Genomic DNA, 14,776 nt, shown 5'->3' with positions numbered 1-14,776 from the left:
CATGTGATCTGTACATACTGGCTGTATGGCTAAAAGAACACAACAGTGCCTCTTTCACCTCAGACGGTTGAAGAAGGTTGGTATGGGCCCTCAAATCCTAAGAACTTTCTACAGGGACAAAATTGAGAGCATCCTGACTGGCTGCATCACTGGGAACGGTACTTCCCTTAATCACAGGACTCTGCAGAAAGTGGTGCAGACTGCCCAGCGCATCTATAGTTGTGATCTTCCCACTATTCAGGATATTTACAAAGACAAGTGTGTAAAAAGGGCCCGAGGGATCATTGGGGACCCAAGCCACCCCAACTACAAACTGTTCCAGCTGCTACCATCTGGGAAATGGGTGCACAAAAGCCAAGACCAACAGGCTCTGGGACAGCTTCTTCCACCAGGCCATCAGACTGATTAATTCATGCTGATACAATTGTATTTCTATGTTATATTGACTGTCCTGTTGTACATACTATTTATTACAAATTACTATAAATTGCACATTTAGACAGATATAACAAAGATTTTTAGTCTTCATGTACATGAAGGATATAAGTAATAAAGTCAATTCAATCCAAATGTGGTGATCAATTTTACCTTGTCTTGTCTTGTCCATACCGCCGCCACTGGGCTATAAATGTGCAGGAGCAGTGTGTGGTTAAGTGCCTTGCTCAAGGACACACACACTGCCTTGGCTGAGGCTCGAACTAATGACCTTCACATCACCAGCCCAAAGCCTTAACCCCAAGTGGTTATCATTGATATAGATGAAAAACAACAACAGACCCAACACTGATCCCTGCGGCCCTCCACTGGTCACAGGCCTCCAGTCAGAGAGGCAACCATCTACTACCACTCTCTGACTTCTCTCACACAGCTAATGTCAAATCCAAATTACTACATTATCTTGAATGTCAAGCTTCGGAACCTTCTTGACCAACCTCCCATGCAGAAGCTAAAGTTCATGCTGCCACTGCCTTGCCTTCATCCACTTTCCTGGCACCTTCCTCAAAAAACTACAAGATTGGTTAAACATGACCTACCTTGCATGAAGCTATTCTGACTATTCTTGATCAGTTCATGTCTACCAAATACTTATATATTTGTTCCCTCAAAATGGCTTTCATTAACTTTCCCACTACTGACGTCAGGCTCACCAGTTTATAATTTCCTGGTTTCTTTTAAGAGCCTTTCTTGAACCGTGAATAACATCCGCTATCCTCCAATCATCTGGTACATCACCTGTCGTTAGGGAGGATTTAAATATCCGTGCTGAGGCCTCGACAGTTTCTACACGCCTCCCATTGTGTCTGATGCAACAAGTTGTCAGGCCCTGGGGATTTATCCACCCTAATCTGCCCCAGGACACTCGAAATACCTCCTCCTTTGTAATCTGTGTAGGGTCCGTGAAGTTGTTCCACTTTGGCTCATTTCTATAGACTCTCTGTCCATCTCTGAGTAAATACAGATGCAAAAATATTTAACATTGTCTCCATTTCGTTTGGCTCCACACAAAGACTACCATTCTGAGTTTGCAGGGGAATTTCTTTGATGTTCAAAGTAAGTTATTTTCAAAGTACATATATGTCATAAAAAAATTGGATAAGTATATGGACAGGAAAGGAATGGAGGATTATGGGCTGAGTGCAGGTAGGTGGGACTAGATGAGAGCAAGTGTTCGGCATGGACTAGAAGGGCCAAGATGGCCTGTTTCCGTGCTGTTATGGTTATATGTCAGCAGACCCTACCTCAAGATACATTTAATTGCGGGCATTCACAGTAGATACAATGAAGCACAAAAGAATCACACAAAGGCTGACAAAACAATGTGCAAAAGAAAATAAATTGTGTAAATACAATAAAAAGAAATAACGAATCAATAAATAATATTGAGGACATTGTAGAGTCCTTGAAAATGAGACCATAGATTGTGGAATCAGCTCATAGTTGAGCTAAGTTAATATATCCACGCTGGTTCAGGAGCCTGATGGTTGAAGGGCAATAACTGTTCCTGAGCCTGGTGGTGTGGGACATGGGGCTCATATTGTCACGCTGAATTTTCGGATGCAAGCACAGGATCACACAGAGACTCGGAAGACTTAAACAAAACCAGGAAATTTATTAACAAAGCAGACAAGATCTTGGATAACTTGGTATACGTTGGCCAGAAATTCACTCGGCAAGGATCAAACACTAAACCCTGAGGGATTAGCACTGCCCTGTTAAAACACTCCAGGGTACAAAGGACAATTAAAGGCCCAAACTCTTTTGACAAGCTTACAAATGTAACACTTACCCACAAAGGCTGGTATATGTCTAGGGGAAAAGGAGATCCAGCCACACACCAACCCCGCCTCCCGTACACGCAGGTGCTGTGAGAATCGAGTTTATGCCTCGCTCCCGCCGACAGTATCAAACCCACAACAAATACCGTTATGAAATACAATTTAAAGAGTTTACTAAAATTAAAAGAGTATTAGGCAATACAATATATATATACAAGGAAAAAAACAAAAGGCACCAACTTATCAAAGTTCAGTCAGGGTAGTGCACTCGTTGGAGCTCAACCAGCAAACGATTCGACCCCTCGTCGCTTGCCTCCGACTTCAACGTCTTCCACCTCGGACTCCCCGGTGGTCTTCCGAGCGCACGTCCACCTTCCTCGGCTCTCCCTCCCGACTGCCTTCACACCCCAAGCCCGTGCAACCCCTCCCCCAAGTTCCCAGCCTCACAAAACACAATAACATTCCCCATTGATTAATAAATGAATACAATTACCATATCAGCCATTCTACAGCGAAACAACGGCGATAGAAACATTTAACAGACAAAGAAGCATTCCTACTCGTAACAAACCAAAGAAGCCCTTTTTAGTAACATACACAGGACATTGTACACAAGTAACCATTTTGATAAGAGACAAAAGTCCAAGGATAGTTAATTTGTCACGAGGAGAATTAATTGAAGGCATCCAAAGGCAACTGTAACTTAAATGCAAAGTATAACATATAAATAACCCAAAGCACAATGATACATTATAATTATAATTAATAAAACGCAGAGAATACAAAAAAGTGAAAAACAAACTTAAGAGTGCTGAGAATACTTGACCATTGACCCAAAGTTGTGGCAGAACCCCGTGACCTATGGCCGGCACCTGACAGCCCAGGACTACGTGGATGCAAAAGATGAAATTCTGAACCAGGGTCAGTATCCAAACTATCCCTGGAAGGAACCCAACACTAGTCCTGTGGACCATGACTCTCCCAGTCTACCAAGTATTGTAGTTCTCCCCTTATTTTCTGTGAATTGAACAGTCTACGGTTTCTGTAGACAGTTTCACCTTCTATGATCCTTGCCGGTGGGTGGGGAATTGGTGGCTTGGGAATCAGAGTCAAGGGGTTACAAAGTAAAGGTTCCAATTTGGAAACATGAAAGGTGGGATGAATTTGCATAAAATGGGGAAGTTGTAACTTGTATTTTAACGGGTTGATTGTCCTGATGGCTTTAAAGGGACCGATAAAATGAGCGGCTAGTTTCCACAATTCTACTTTGAGTGGAAGATCTTTAGTTGAAAGCCTGACCCGCTGACCAATATAGAAAGACAGACCTAACTATAGGAAAGATATCAATAAAATAGAGAGAGTACAGAGAAGATTTACTAGAATGTTACCTGGGTTTCAGCACCTAAGTTACAGGGAAAGGCTGAACAAGTTAGGTCTTTATTCTTTGGAGCCTAGAAGGTTGAGAGGGGGCTTGATAGAGGTATTTAAAATAATGAGGGGGATAGATCAAGTTGATGTGGATAGGCTTTTTCCATTGAGAATAGGGAGATTTAAACAAGAGGACATGATTTGAGAGTTAGGGGGCAAAAGTTTAAGGGTAACATGAGGGGGAATTTCTTTACTCAGAGAGTGGTAGCTGTGTGGAATGAGCTTCCAGCAGAAGTGGTAGAGGCAGGTTCTGTATTGTCATTTAAAGTAAAATTGGATAGGTATATGGACAGGAAAGGAATGGAGGGTTATGGGCTGAGTGCGGGCCAGTGGGACTAGGTGAGAGTAAGCGTCAACACGGACTAGAAGGGCCGAGATGGCCTGTTTCCATGATGTAATTGTTATATGGTTATATGGTAACTGCCTCTGAGAGGGGCCACTGTTGGAGCTAAAATTTCAGACAAATCTGTAACCTTGCGAACCCCAAAGACCTTTGAACTTGACTAAACTTGAAGTAGGTGGAGGCTGGTCCCGCACGACACATGTTTTTACAGGGCCCATAAGATGATTTCCTTGGGAGATGACAAATTCCAATTGGGGACATGGAACCTACTGTTTTCTAATTTCACAGACAGGCGACTCTTTAACAGACTCTGAAGAACTGGATTCACATGTGTTGCACGCTCCCCATAGGAATTAAAAAAATCAAAATGTCATTGAGGCATACAAACAAGAACTTGTTAAGCATTTCCCCCAGAAAGTCATTAATAAATGTCTGAAAGACAACTGGAGCATTGGCCCGCCATAATGAACCGTCAGGATATTAAAAGCTGTCTTCCTCTCATCTTCTTCACGAATATGAATTATAAGCATTCCTCGGGTCCAGTTTAGTGAGAATAGTTGCCCCTTGCAACAGTTCAAACGCTGTGTTAATTATGAACAAGGAGTAGCGATTCGTACCTGTTATTTTGTTTAAGCCCCTATAATCTATGCAAAATCTCAGACCTGTCCACCACATGGTTACCAAAAAAGACCTGCTCACACCAGAGATGTGGAGTGTCTGATAAACCCGAAGGTGAGCGCCTCTTGAATATATTTATCCATGGCCAGCATTCTGGGTCCTGAGAGGGAAAACAGCCTTCCTCATGGTGGTCAGGTCCCTGGCAATAACTCTATGGCATAATCATAGCACCGACAGGACGGTAGTGTGTTTGCTAAGGAGGTCGGAATACTCAGGGGTGGGTACTTATTGTGATTAAAATAAGGAATGTCAGAGGCAGACTTGGAAACACGGGTGATGGGCTTGGGAAGCTTTTGGAAACTCAGCCCAGGATACTGCCATTAGACCAATCTGTTATGGGGTCATGCTGCGACAACCACAGATACTCTAAGACAAGAGGGACCCAAGGGGAAGCGCAGGGGCTCTGAAACATGACATACGTTTTCTGGCTCGAGTTGTTCAATTGAAATTATTAACCTGCTCAGTTGAGGAAAAACACCAGAGACACGAAATTACCTCTGAAACGGTTTTTATTCAGAGAGGAATTCGCAGCCCCACGCACTTCGGGCGTAAGGTAGCCAACTCCCAATTTGTCGGTTTACAAAGGTCATACTTATACCCAAAAACGGGGCACTACATTCGCAAATATGGTTACCGATTCAAATTCATCGATTGATTGGCTATTGCATAGTTAAGCATGCGAAATACTCGGAATAAGCATAGACGCAAGCGAAGTACTTGGAATAAGTATAGACGCAAGCAAAACACTCGAAATAGGTATATAGCTCAGATACTTTGCCAAACACATTGTCTTGTGGTCGCAAGGTTCCCCTTTCCTTGTGGTTTCCATGTCCTGTCTGGCATTCTATTTTAGTTACCTGTTCTCTGTCCTGCTACACTTCCCCAATGATGTATTCTCTCCCTGGTCCTGTCGACATATTTTGCTATACTTACCCCTCGTCCCCCCTTTTACACGTACCCCTTACCCTCTCCACATTCTCAGAGTGGTCTCAATTGTGGTGGCTGCCAAGGGATAATCTAATTTAGAGACTGAGACTCCCACCCGTCAGGTAACCCGCAAATGTAAAAAATTACTTGTGGAGCTGGAGTCTACAAATGCCTGTTGGGCCAGTTCCTTGTTGCCCCGGCCCAAAAAGAGGGCACATGTACCCCAGAGTCGTAGGATTAGGGGTATCTTCGGGACTGTCACAGAACTCCCACTACTGGACGGCCCTTGCAGCTTCCTAACACAAGTAGGTCAAAGGTGCCTTGCTTCTCCTTAATAAGGGCACCTTCTCTATCTCATCCCCTTGCCCCATTCAGCTGAGGGGGATACGGGTCCTGCCTGGCTGCAGGGACTGCTCAGTTGCAGGTGGGGACACTTGCGGTATTGTACTTGGACAAGTAGGAAATGACGACAAAGAACGGGGATAGAAGGAACCTAATCTGGGGAACTCACTGCGACTCTCCAACGTCCGATTATCATAGAAACAGAAGCATAGACACATGGACATCTACAGCACATTACAGGCCCTTCGGCCCACATTATTGTGCCGACCATGTAACCTCCTTCAGAAACTCCCTAGAATTACCATACTGCATAGTCCTCTAATTTTCTTAACTCCAAGTACCCATCGAAGAGTCTCTTAAAAGACCCTTTTGTATCCGCCTCTACCACCTTCGCTGGCAGTGTATTCCACGCATCGTGTGACAGACTTATCTCTGACATCCCCCTTGTACCTACTTCCAAGCACCTTAAAACTATGCCTCCTCGTGTTAGCCATTTCAGCCCTGGCAAAAAGCTTCTGGCTATCCAAACGATCAATGCCCCTCATCATCTTATACACCTCTATTAGGTCACTTCTCGTCCTCCAAGGAGAAAAGGCCAAGTTTACTCAACTATTCTCTTAAGACATGCTCTCCAATCCAGGCAACATCCTTGTAAGACCATAAGATATAAGAGCAGAATTGGGCCATCTGTCCCATTGAGTCTGCTCTGCATTCAATCATGGCTGATCCTTTTTTTAAATCTCCTCCCCGACCCCAGTTCCCAGCCTTCTCCCTGTAACCTTTGATGCCATGTCCAATCAAGAACCTATCAATCTCTGCCTTAAATACACCCAACGACCTGGCCTCCACAGCTGCATGTGACAACAAACTCCACAAATTCACCACCCTTTAGGGTGTATACTTCCTCTGCACTCTCTCTATAGTATCCACATCCTTTCTGTAATGAAGTGACCGTAAATGAACACAGTACTCCAAGTGGGGTCTAACTAAGGTCTTATATATAGCTGTAACATTACCTCACAGCTCTTGAATTCAATCCGATGGTTGATGAAGGCCATCGCACCATACACCTTCCTATATATTCTGTCTTCAAATTTGACCTACCAAAATGAACCACTTCACAGTTATCTGGGTTGAACTCCATCTGCCACTTCTCAGCTCAGTTCTACTTCCAATCAATGTCGCGCTGTAACCTCTGACAACTCTCAACACTCCCAACTTTTGTGTCATCAGCAAACTTATTAACCCACCCTTCTACTTCCTCACCCAGGTCATTTACAGAAATCACAAAGAGGAGGGGTCCCAGAACACCACTGGTCACTGTCCTCCATCCAGAATACGAATTATCTACAACCACCCTTTGCCTCCTCTGGGCAAGCCAATTCTGGATCTACAAAGCAAGGTCTCCTTGGATCCCATGCCTCCTTATTTTCTGAATGAGCCTCGCATGGGGAACCTTATCAAGTGCCTTACTGAAATCATATACTCTACATCTTCTGCTCTACCTTCATCAATGTGTTTTGTTACATCCTCAATCAGGCTTGTAAGGCACATCCTGCCCTTGACAAAGCCATGCTGACTATCCCTAATCAGATTATGTCTCTCCAAGCCCTCATAAATCCTGCCTCTCAGGATCTTCTCCAACAACTTGCCCAGCACTGAGGTAAAACTCATTGGTCTATAATTTCCTGGGTTATCTCTGCTCCCTTTCTTGAACAAGGGAACAAGCAACCCTCCAATCCTCTGGAACTTATCCCATCCTTATTGATGATGCAGATCATTGCCAGAAGCTCAGCAAAGTCCTCCCTTGTTTCCCATAGTAGGCAGGGGTTTATCTCGTCTGGACCCAGCGACTTATCTAACTTAAAGCTTTTCAAAAGCTCTTGCACATCATTTTTCTTAATGTCTATATACTCAAACATTTCAGTCTACTGTATTCATTACATACCTCTGCTACCTCCTTTGACTCCATGCACATGTTTCCACTATTGCACCTGATTGGTCCCACTCTCACAGGGCTCAACCTCTTGCTCTTCACATACTTGTAGAAAGCTTAGGGGTTTTCCTTAATCCTGCTCACCAAGGCCTTCTCATGATCCCTTCCTGCTCTCCTAATTTCATTCTTGAGCTCCTTCCCGGCACCCTTGCAATTTTCTAGAGCTTTAACAATACCTAGTTTCTTGATCCTTGTATGGTTCTTTTACCCTACTATCCTTTCCCTGCCTCAATGGAACATATCTATGCAGAACACCATGCAAATATTCCCTGAACACTTGCCACATTTCTGCCGTACATTTCCCTGAGAACATCTGCTCCCAGTTTATGTTCCCAAGTTTCTGCCTAATAGCATCATATTTCCCACTACCCCAATTAAATTTTTTCCTAAATTTTCTGCTCCTGTCCCTCTCCAGCTCTATGGTAAAGTAGACAGAGTTGTGATCACTACCTCCAAAGTGCTCTCCCACCAAGAAATCTGACATCTGCAAACAAGCTGGAGGAACTCAGCAGGTCGGGCAGCATCCGTGGAAACGAGCAGTCAACATTTCGGGCCGAGACCCTTCGTCAGGACTCCTGATGAGGTTCATTTCCGAATACCAGATCAAGTACAGCCTCTCCTCTAGTTGGCTTATCTACATATTGCGTCAGGAAACCTTCCTGAACACAGTTAACAAAATCCACCCCATCTAAACTCCTTGCTTGCTCTAAGGAGATGCTAGTAAATATTAGGAAAGTTAAAATCACCCATCACAAGAACCCTATTATTATTGCACCATTCCAGAATCTGCCTTTCTATCTGCTCCTCAATGTCTCCATTACTATTGGGGATTCTATAAAAACACCCAGTAGAGTTATTGCTCCCTCCCTATTTATGACTTCCATCCACACTGACTCAGTAGACAATCCCTCCATGACTTCCACCTTTTCTGCAGCCATAAAGGTATCCCTGATTAGCAATGTTATACCCCCACCTCTTTTGCCTCCCTCCCCATCTTTTTTGAAACATCTAAAGCCCGACACACTCAGCAGCCCTTCCTGCCCCTGAGACATCCAAGTCTCTGTAACAGGCACAACATCATAGTTCCTAATCCACGCTCAAAATTCATCTGCCTTGTTTATGTTACTGTTTGCATGAAAATAGACACATCACAAACCATCTGGTTGAGTGCATCTTTGCTCCATCGTCTGCTTATCCTTCCTTACAAACTCCCTATAAGCTGTCTCTACTTGTGCGCCAACCACCCTCTTGCCTCTTCACTTCAGTTCCCATGCCCCTGCAAATCTAGCTTAAATCCTCCCCAACAGCTTTAGCAAACTTCCCTCCCAGGATATTGATTCCCCTCCAGTCCAGGAGCAACCCATCCCACTTGTACTAGTCACCCCTTCCCCAGAAACCAATGATCCAAAAACTTGAAACCCTGCCCCCTGCAGTCCCCTCAGTCACTCATTTGTCTGTGCTATCTTCCTGTTCTGACCTTCCCTAGCTCGTTGCACCAGGAGTAATCCAGAGATTACCACCTTGGAGGTCCTTATCTTCAGGCTCCTTCCTAACTCCCTAAACTTACTGCACAGGACCTCTACTCCTCCCCTGCCTATGACATTGGTCCAATATGTACCACGACTTCTGGCTGCTCACCCTTCCCTTCAAGAGTATTTTGCAACCGCTCAAAGGCATCCTGGACCCTCACACCTGGGAGGCAACACACTGTCCTGGCATTTCTTTTGCTGCCACAGAATCTCCTATCTGTCCCCCTTTCTATTGAATCCCCATGACTGTTGCTCCGCCTGACTTCACCGTACCCTTCTGAGGCTCAGAGCCAACCACTGTGCTATTGGTTTGGCTGCTGCTGCCTTGCCCAGATAGGTCATCCCCCTCATCAGTATCCAGAGGTGTATACCTGCTGCTGAGGGGAATGGCCACAGGGAGACCCTGCACTGCCTTCTTTCTCCCTTTACCTCCCTCAGTGTTCACCCAACTACAGTATTCTCTGAATTCTGCACTCTGGGTGTAACCACCTGCTCAAAAGTCTTATCTATCAATTGCTCTGCCTCCCAGATGATTCTTAGTTTATCCAACTCCAGCTCCTTAATGTGATCTTTCTAATGATGGAATTGGCTGCATTTCCCACAAGTGTAGTCATCAGGGAGAGCTTTCATCTCATCTGCTGATTTGTGCACGGCATTCATAGCAGTATGTAAATCTCGATACTGCTTTTTCCATTTCTTTAATGTTGTGTTTGCCTGTTTACACTCCTCTTCAGTTTTCTCATCTTCTCTTGTTAAGTGTTCACACTGAGAGTGAAACTGACTTATGTGGATCAAATTAGCCTGATCTTGCTCTCTCATAATTTCATTTTCTTTCCTCTCTCTCTCTCTCTCTGTCTCCAATTCTTCCCTACACTCACACAATTCTCCTTCCAGTTTCTGTTTTTCTCTCTTCACTTCGATTACACCTTCCAGCATACATCCCATTAGAACTGCTTTTTAAATCCCTCGTAATTTATTTGATTTTTCACTAACATGCATCACCAGGATCCCTGACCCTCCACTCTCAACCTTTCCTATCCATCTCTCATAGTCGGGAAAGTAATCTCTCCAATCCTCTGGAAACTCTGGATTATTCTTGTCCTTTTCCCTATTTTGCTATCATAACCTAGTGGATGATTCAACTGGAAACTAGGGTCCCAGACCTATATGCAAAGGCAACTGGTTTGTCTTCTTCCATATTTTAATTCCTTCATGGCCAACAGTGATGTATTCTAACAACTCAGTGACCATGAATGCATTCTAACAACTCAGAGACCAGCAGAGGAGGACAAAGGGCTTAATTAGGAAAGGGAAAAAAGATTATGAGAGAAAGCTGGCAGGGAACATAAAAACTGACTGTAAAAGCTTTTATAGATATGTGAAAAGAAAAAGATTGGTCAAGACAAATGTAGGTCCTTTACAGTCAGAAACGGGTGAATTGATCATAGGGAACAAAGACATGGCAGACCAATTGAATAACTACTTTGGTTCTGTCTTCACTAAGGAGGACATAAATAATCTTCCGGAAATAGTAAGGGACCGAGGGTCTAGTGAGATGGAGGAACTGAGGGAAATACATGTTAGTAGGGAAGTGGTGTTAGGTAAATTGAAGGGATTGACCCCAGGGCCAGATGGTCTGCATCCCAGAGTGCTTAAGGAAGTAGCCCAAGAAATAGTGGATGCATTAGTGATAATTTTTCAAAACTCCTTAGATTCTGGATTAGTTCCTGAGGATTGGAGGGTGGCTAATGTAACCCCACTTTTTAAAAAAGGAGGGAGAGAAACCGGGGAATTATAGACCGGTTAGTCTGACATCGGTGGTGGGGGAAATGCTAGAGTCGGTTATCAAAGATGTGATAACAGCACATTTGGAAAGAGGTGAAATCATCGGACAAAGTCAGCATGGATTTGTGAAAGGAAAATCATGTCTGAAGAATCTTATAGAATTTTTTGAAGATGTAACTAGTAGAGTGGATAGGGGAGAGCCAGTGGATGTGGTATATTTAGATTTTCAAAAGGCTTTTGACAAGGTCCCACACAGGAGATTAGTGTGCAAACTTAAAGCACACAGTATTGGGGGTATGGTATTGATGTGGATAGAGAATTGGTTGGCAGACAGGAAGCAAAGAGTGGGAGTAAACGGGACATTTTCAGAATGGCAGGCAGTGACTAGTGGGGTACCGCAAGGCTCAGTGCTGGGACCCCAGTTGTTTACAATATATATTAATGATTTAGACGAGGGAATTAAATGCAGCATCTCCAAGTTTGCGGATGACATGAAACTGGGCGGCGGTGTTAGCTGTGAGGAGGATACTAAGAGGATGCAGGGTGACTTGGATAGGTTAGGTGAGTGGGCAAATTCATGGCAGATGCAATTTAATGTGTATAAATGTGAGGTTATCCACTTTGGTTGCAAGAACAGGAAAACAGATTATTATCTGAACGGTGGCCGATTAGGAAAAGGGGAGGTGCAACAAGACCTGGGTGTCATTGTACACCAGTCATTGAAAGTGGGCATGCAGGTACAGCAGGTGGTGAAAAAGGCAAATGGTATGTTGGCATTCATAGCAAAAGGATTTGAGTACAGGAGCAGGGAGGTTCTACTGCAGTTGTACAAGGCCTTGGTGAGAACGCACTTAGGATATTGTGTGCAGTTTTGATCCCCTAATCTGAGGAAAGACATTCTTGCCATAGAGGGAGTACAGAGAAGGTTCACCAGATTGATTCCTGGGATGGTAGGACTTTCATATGAAGAAAGACTGGATCGACTAGGCTTATACTCACTGGAATTTAGAAGATTGAGGGGGGATCTTATTGAAACGTATAAAATTCTAAAGGGATTGGACAGGCTAGATGCAGGAAGATTATTTCCGATGTTGGGGAAGTCCAGAATGAGGGGTCACAGTTTAAGGATAAAGGGGAAGCCTTTTAGAACTGAGATGAGGAAAAACTTCTTCGCACAGAGAGTGGTGAATCTGTGGAATTCTCTGCCACAGGAAACAGTTGAGGCCGGTTCATTGGCTATATTTAAGAGGAAGTTAGATATGGCCCTTGTGGCTAAAGGGATCAGGGGGTATGGAGAGAAAGCAGGTACAGGGTTCTGAGTTGGATGATCAGCCATGATCATACTGAATGGCGGTGCAGGCTTGAAGGGCTGAATGGCCTACTCCTGCACCTATTTTCTATGTTTCTATGGTGTGACTCACAGCCCTTTAGAAGCAGCCCAAATGGGCTTATATGGGTTTCACTTTGTCACATTACAAGATTAAATACATAAAATATCTCAAATTTCGAATATATTTCCGCAGTAGTCCACTCCCATACCTGTGAGTATCCAGCTAATCCAGTTAAAATAACAGCATCTTGTATTTGCCAACGTGTTGCATTGAATGTGCTTGTATTTAGAGTGGTTCGACAGCCTCCTGTATCACTATGAAATTTTATAGGGTGCTCTCCTATTCAAGCTTCTACAAAAGGTCTACCCACACCATTCCACCTTGCGGTGCACACCCACGTAACTGAAGCCTGTCATTGTGCACTTGGAGTCCCCTTAGGTAGCTCCAGGTACAGTCATGGCTTTTCACCAGCACTCTGAACATTACATTGTTGGTAACATGGTTAACATTCTAGGGGCAATAGAGCCTTTGTACACACATTTGTGTAGTGGGCAATCCCTGACAAAATTACCTTCATGTCTGCAATTGAATAATTTCCATTGGGATCCAGTATTCAAAAAAGTAGTAATGTAGACATTCCAACCATGTCCTCAAACAGCTACTCTACTAGCTAGCATTGTTGAGCGCGCCAGTGGCATATCGTGATTGGCACCTCATCTCCATTCTGCCACTGCACCTTGTTTTCTGATACGGGCCATTTTAGAACAGTTTCCCCTTATTCTCCTTAGTACTTTTCTCCCTTACTTCCTTTTCCCGTCCTCATATCATCCTTCAGAGAACCTGTGCTTCAGTATGTTTGGGGTATGCAGGATCAAACATTTCACATACTCTTTTGCTCTCCTCAGTGTTGTGTGATACCAAATTCCTCAACCAGTTACTACTCTGTCATTGAGGTAAATTCTGCCTATCCAAAGTAGAACACTCAAGAAAACTTGCCACAGCCTCATCAAAAATGCATTAGTTTGCATCTCTCTCTGCTTACTGCACTTGTGCAAAGACTCCACTAGGTCACCTCGATTAGTTCCTGCAACTTCCAATGTAGCCTCCTTTAACCTACCCAGTGTCCACTGGCCTTGTGCCTGTTCCTCCGTCAGAATGGAATGTAACACTGAAGTTAGATGCAAAAGCGTTAACTCCCATTCTACTGTGCCATCTAAACTGTGAATTACCTTGTGCCACTGAATGGACTGAAGAAGTTCCCCTGGATCATCTCCCAGCCCGCACTTTGGCATATTCACAGTTATAGTACTCAATTGGGCCATGTCAAAAGGGGTAGAATTCCATGTCATAACCAGTCCCCTAGGCTCTGGTGTCTCCTGAACTCTTTCCATTACCACGGGCATCACTGAGGCAGTTGGTGTTGAAGTTTCTTGGAAAGATCAATAGGGAGGCAAGCCATTTCCCCAATCATTCTCACTATTGCATTGTGTTGCCTCATAACTAAATCACTCCAATGTACACCATTATTATTGTCAGTCCTCGCACCAAATGCACTTATTACTCTTCTCTGAGCTGAGAGTTGACTTTGTAGCTTTTCAATCTGTTTTACACACTTGTTGTGATTGGTACTGCCTTATCAGCTACCAATTTCTGCACGACATCCATAGCAGTCCGTAAATCCTGCCCCAAGTTTTCCATTTCTCTTGTTCTGTATTCGTCTATTTATACTACTACTCAGATTTCTACTTTTCTCTTGTTATGCATTCACAATGAACCCGAAACTATGTGGATCACATTTGCCTGACCCTGCTCCCTCAGGATTTCATTTTCTTTCCCCCTCTCTCAGTCTCTTCCCTACATTGACACCATTCCTCTTCCAATTTCTTTCTCTCTTCATTTCAATTACATCTTCCATCATACATCCCATTAGGACAGGTTTTTTTTTAATCCCTTGTAATTTCTTTGACTTCTTTTCACTATTTTATACAACCCATCCCCCAGGGTCTCAGACCCTCCACTCACAACCTTTCCTATCCACCCCTCAAAGTTGGGCCACTTCCTCAATATATAACTATGAAAGTAATCTCTCTAATCCTCCAAACCGTCTAGGTTCTTCTTGTCCTTTACTTTTCCCATTTTAA

This window comes from Hemitrygon akajei, chromosome 30 (genome assembly GCF_048418815.1).
Source record: "Hemitrygon akajei chromosome 30, sHemAka1.3, whole genome shotgun sequence".
NCBI lineage: Eukaryota > Metazoa > Chordata > Chondrichthyes > Myliobatiformes > Dasyatidae > Hemitrygon > Hemitrygon akajei.
Note: the sequence above shows the minus strand (reverse complement) of the source record.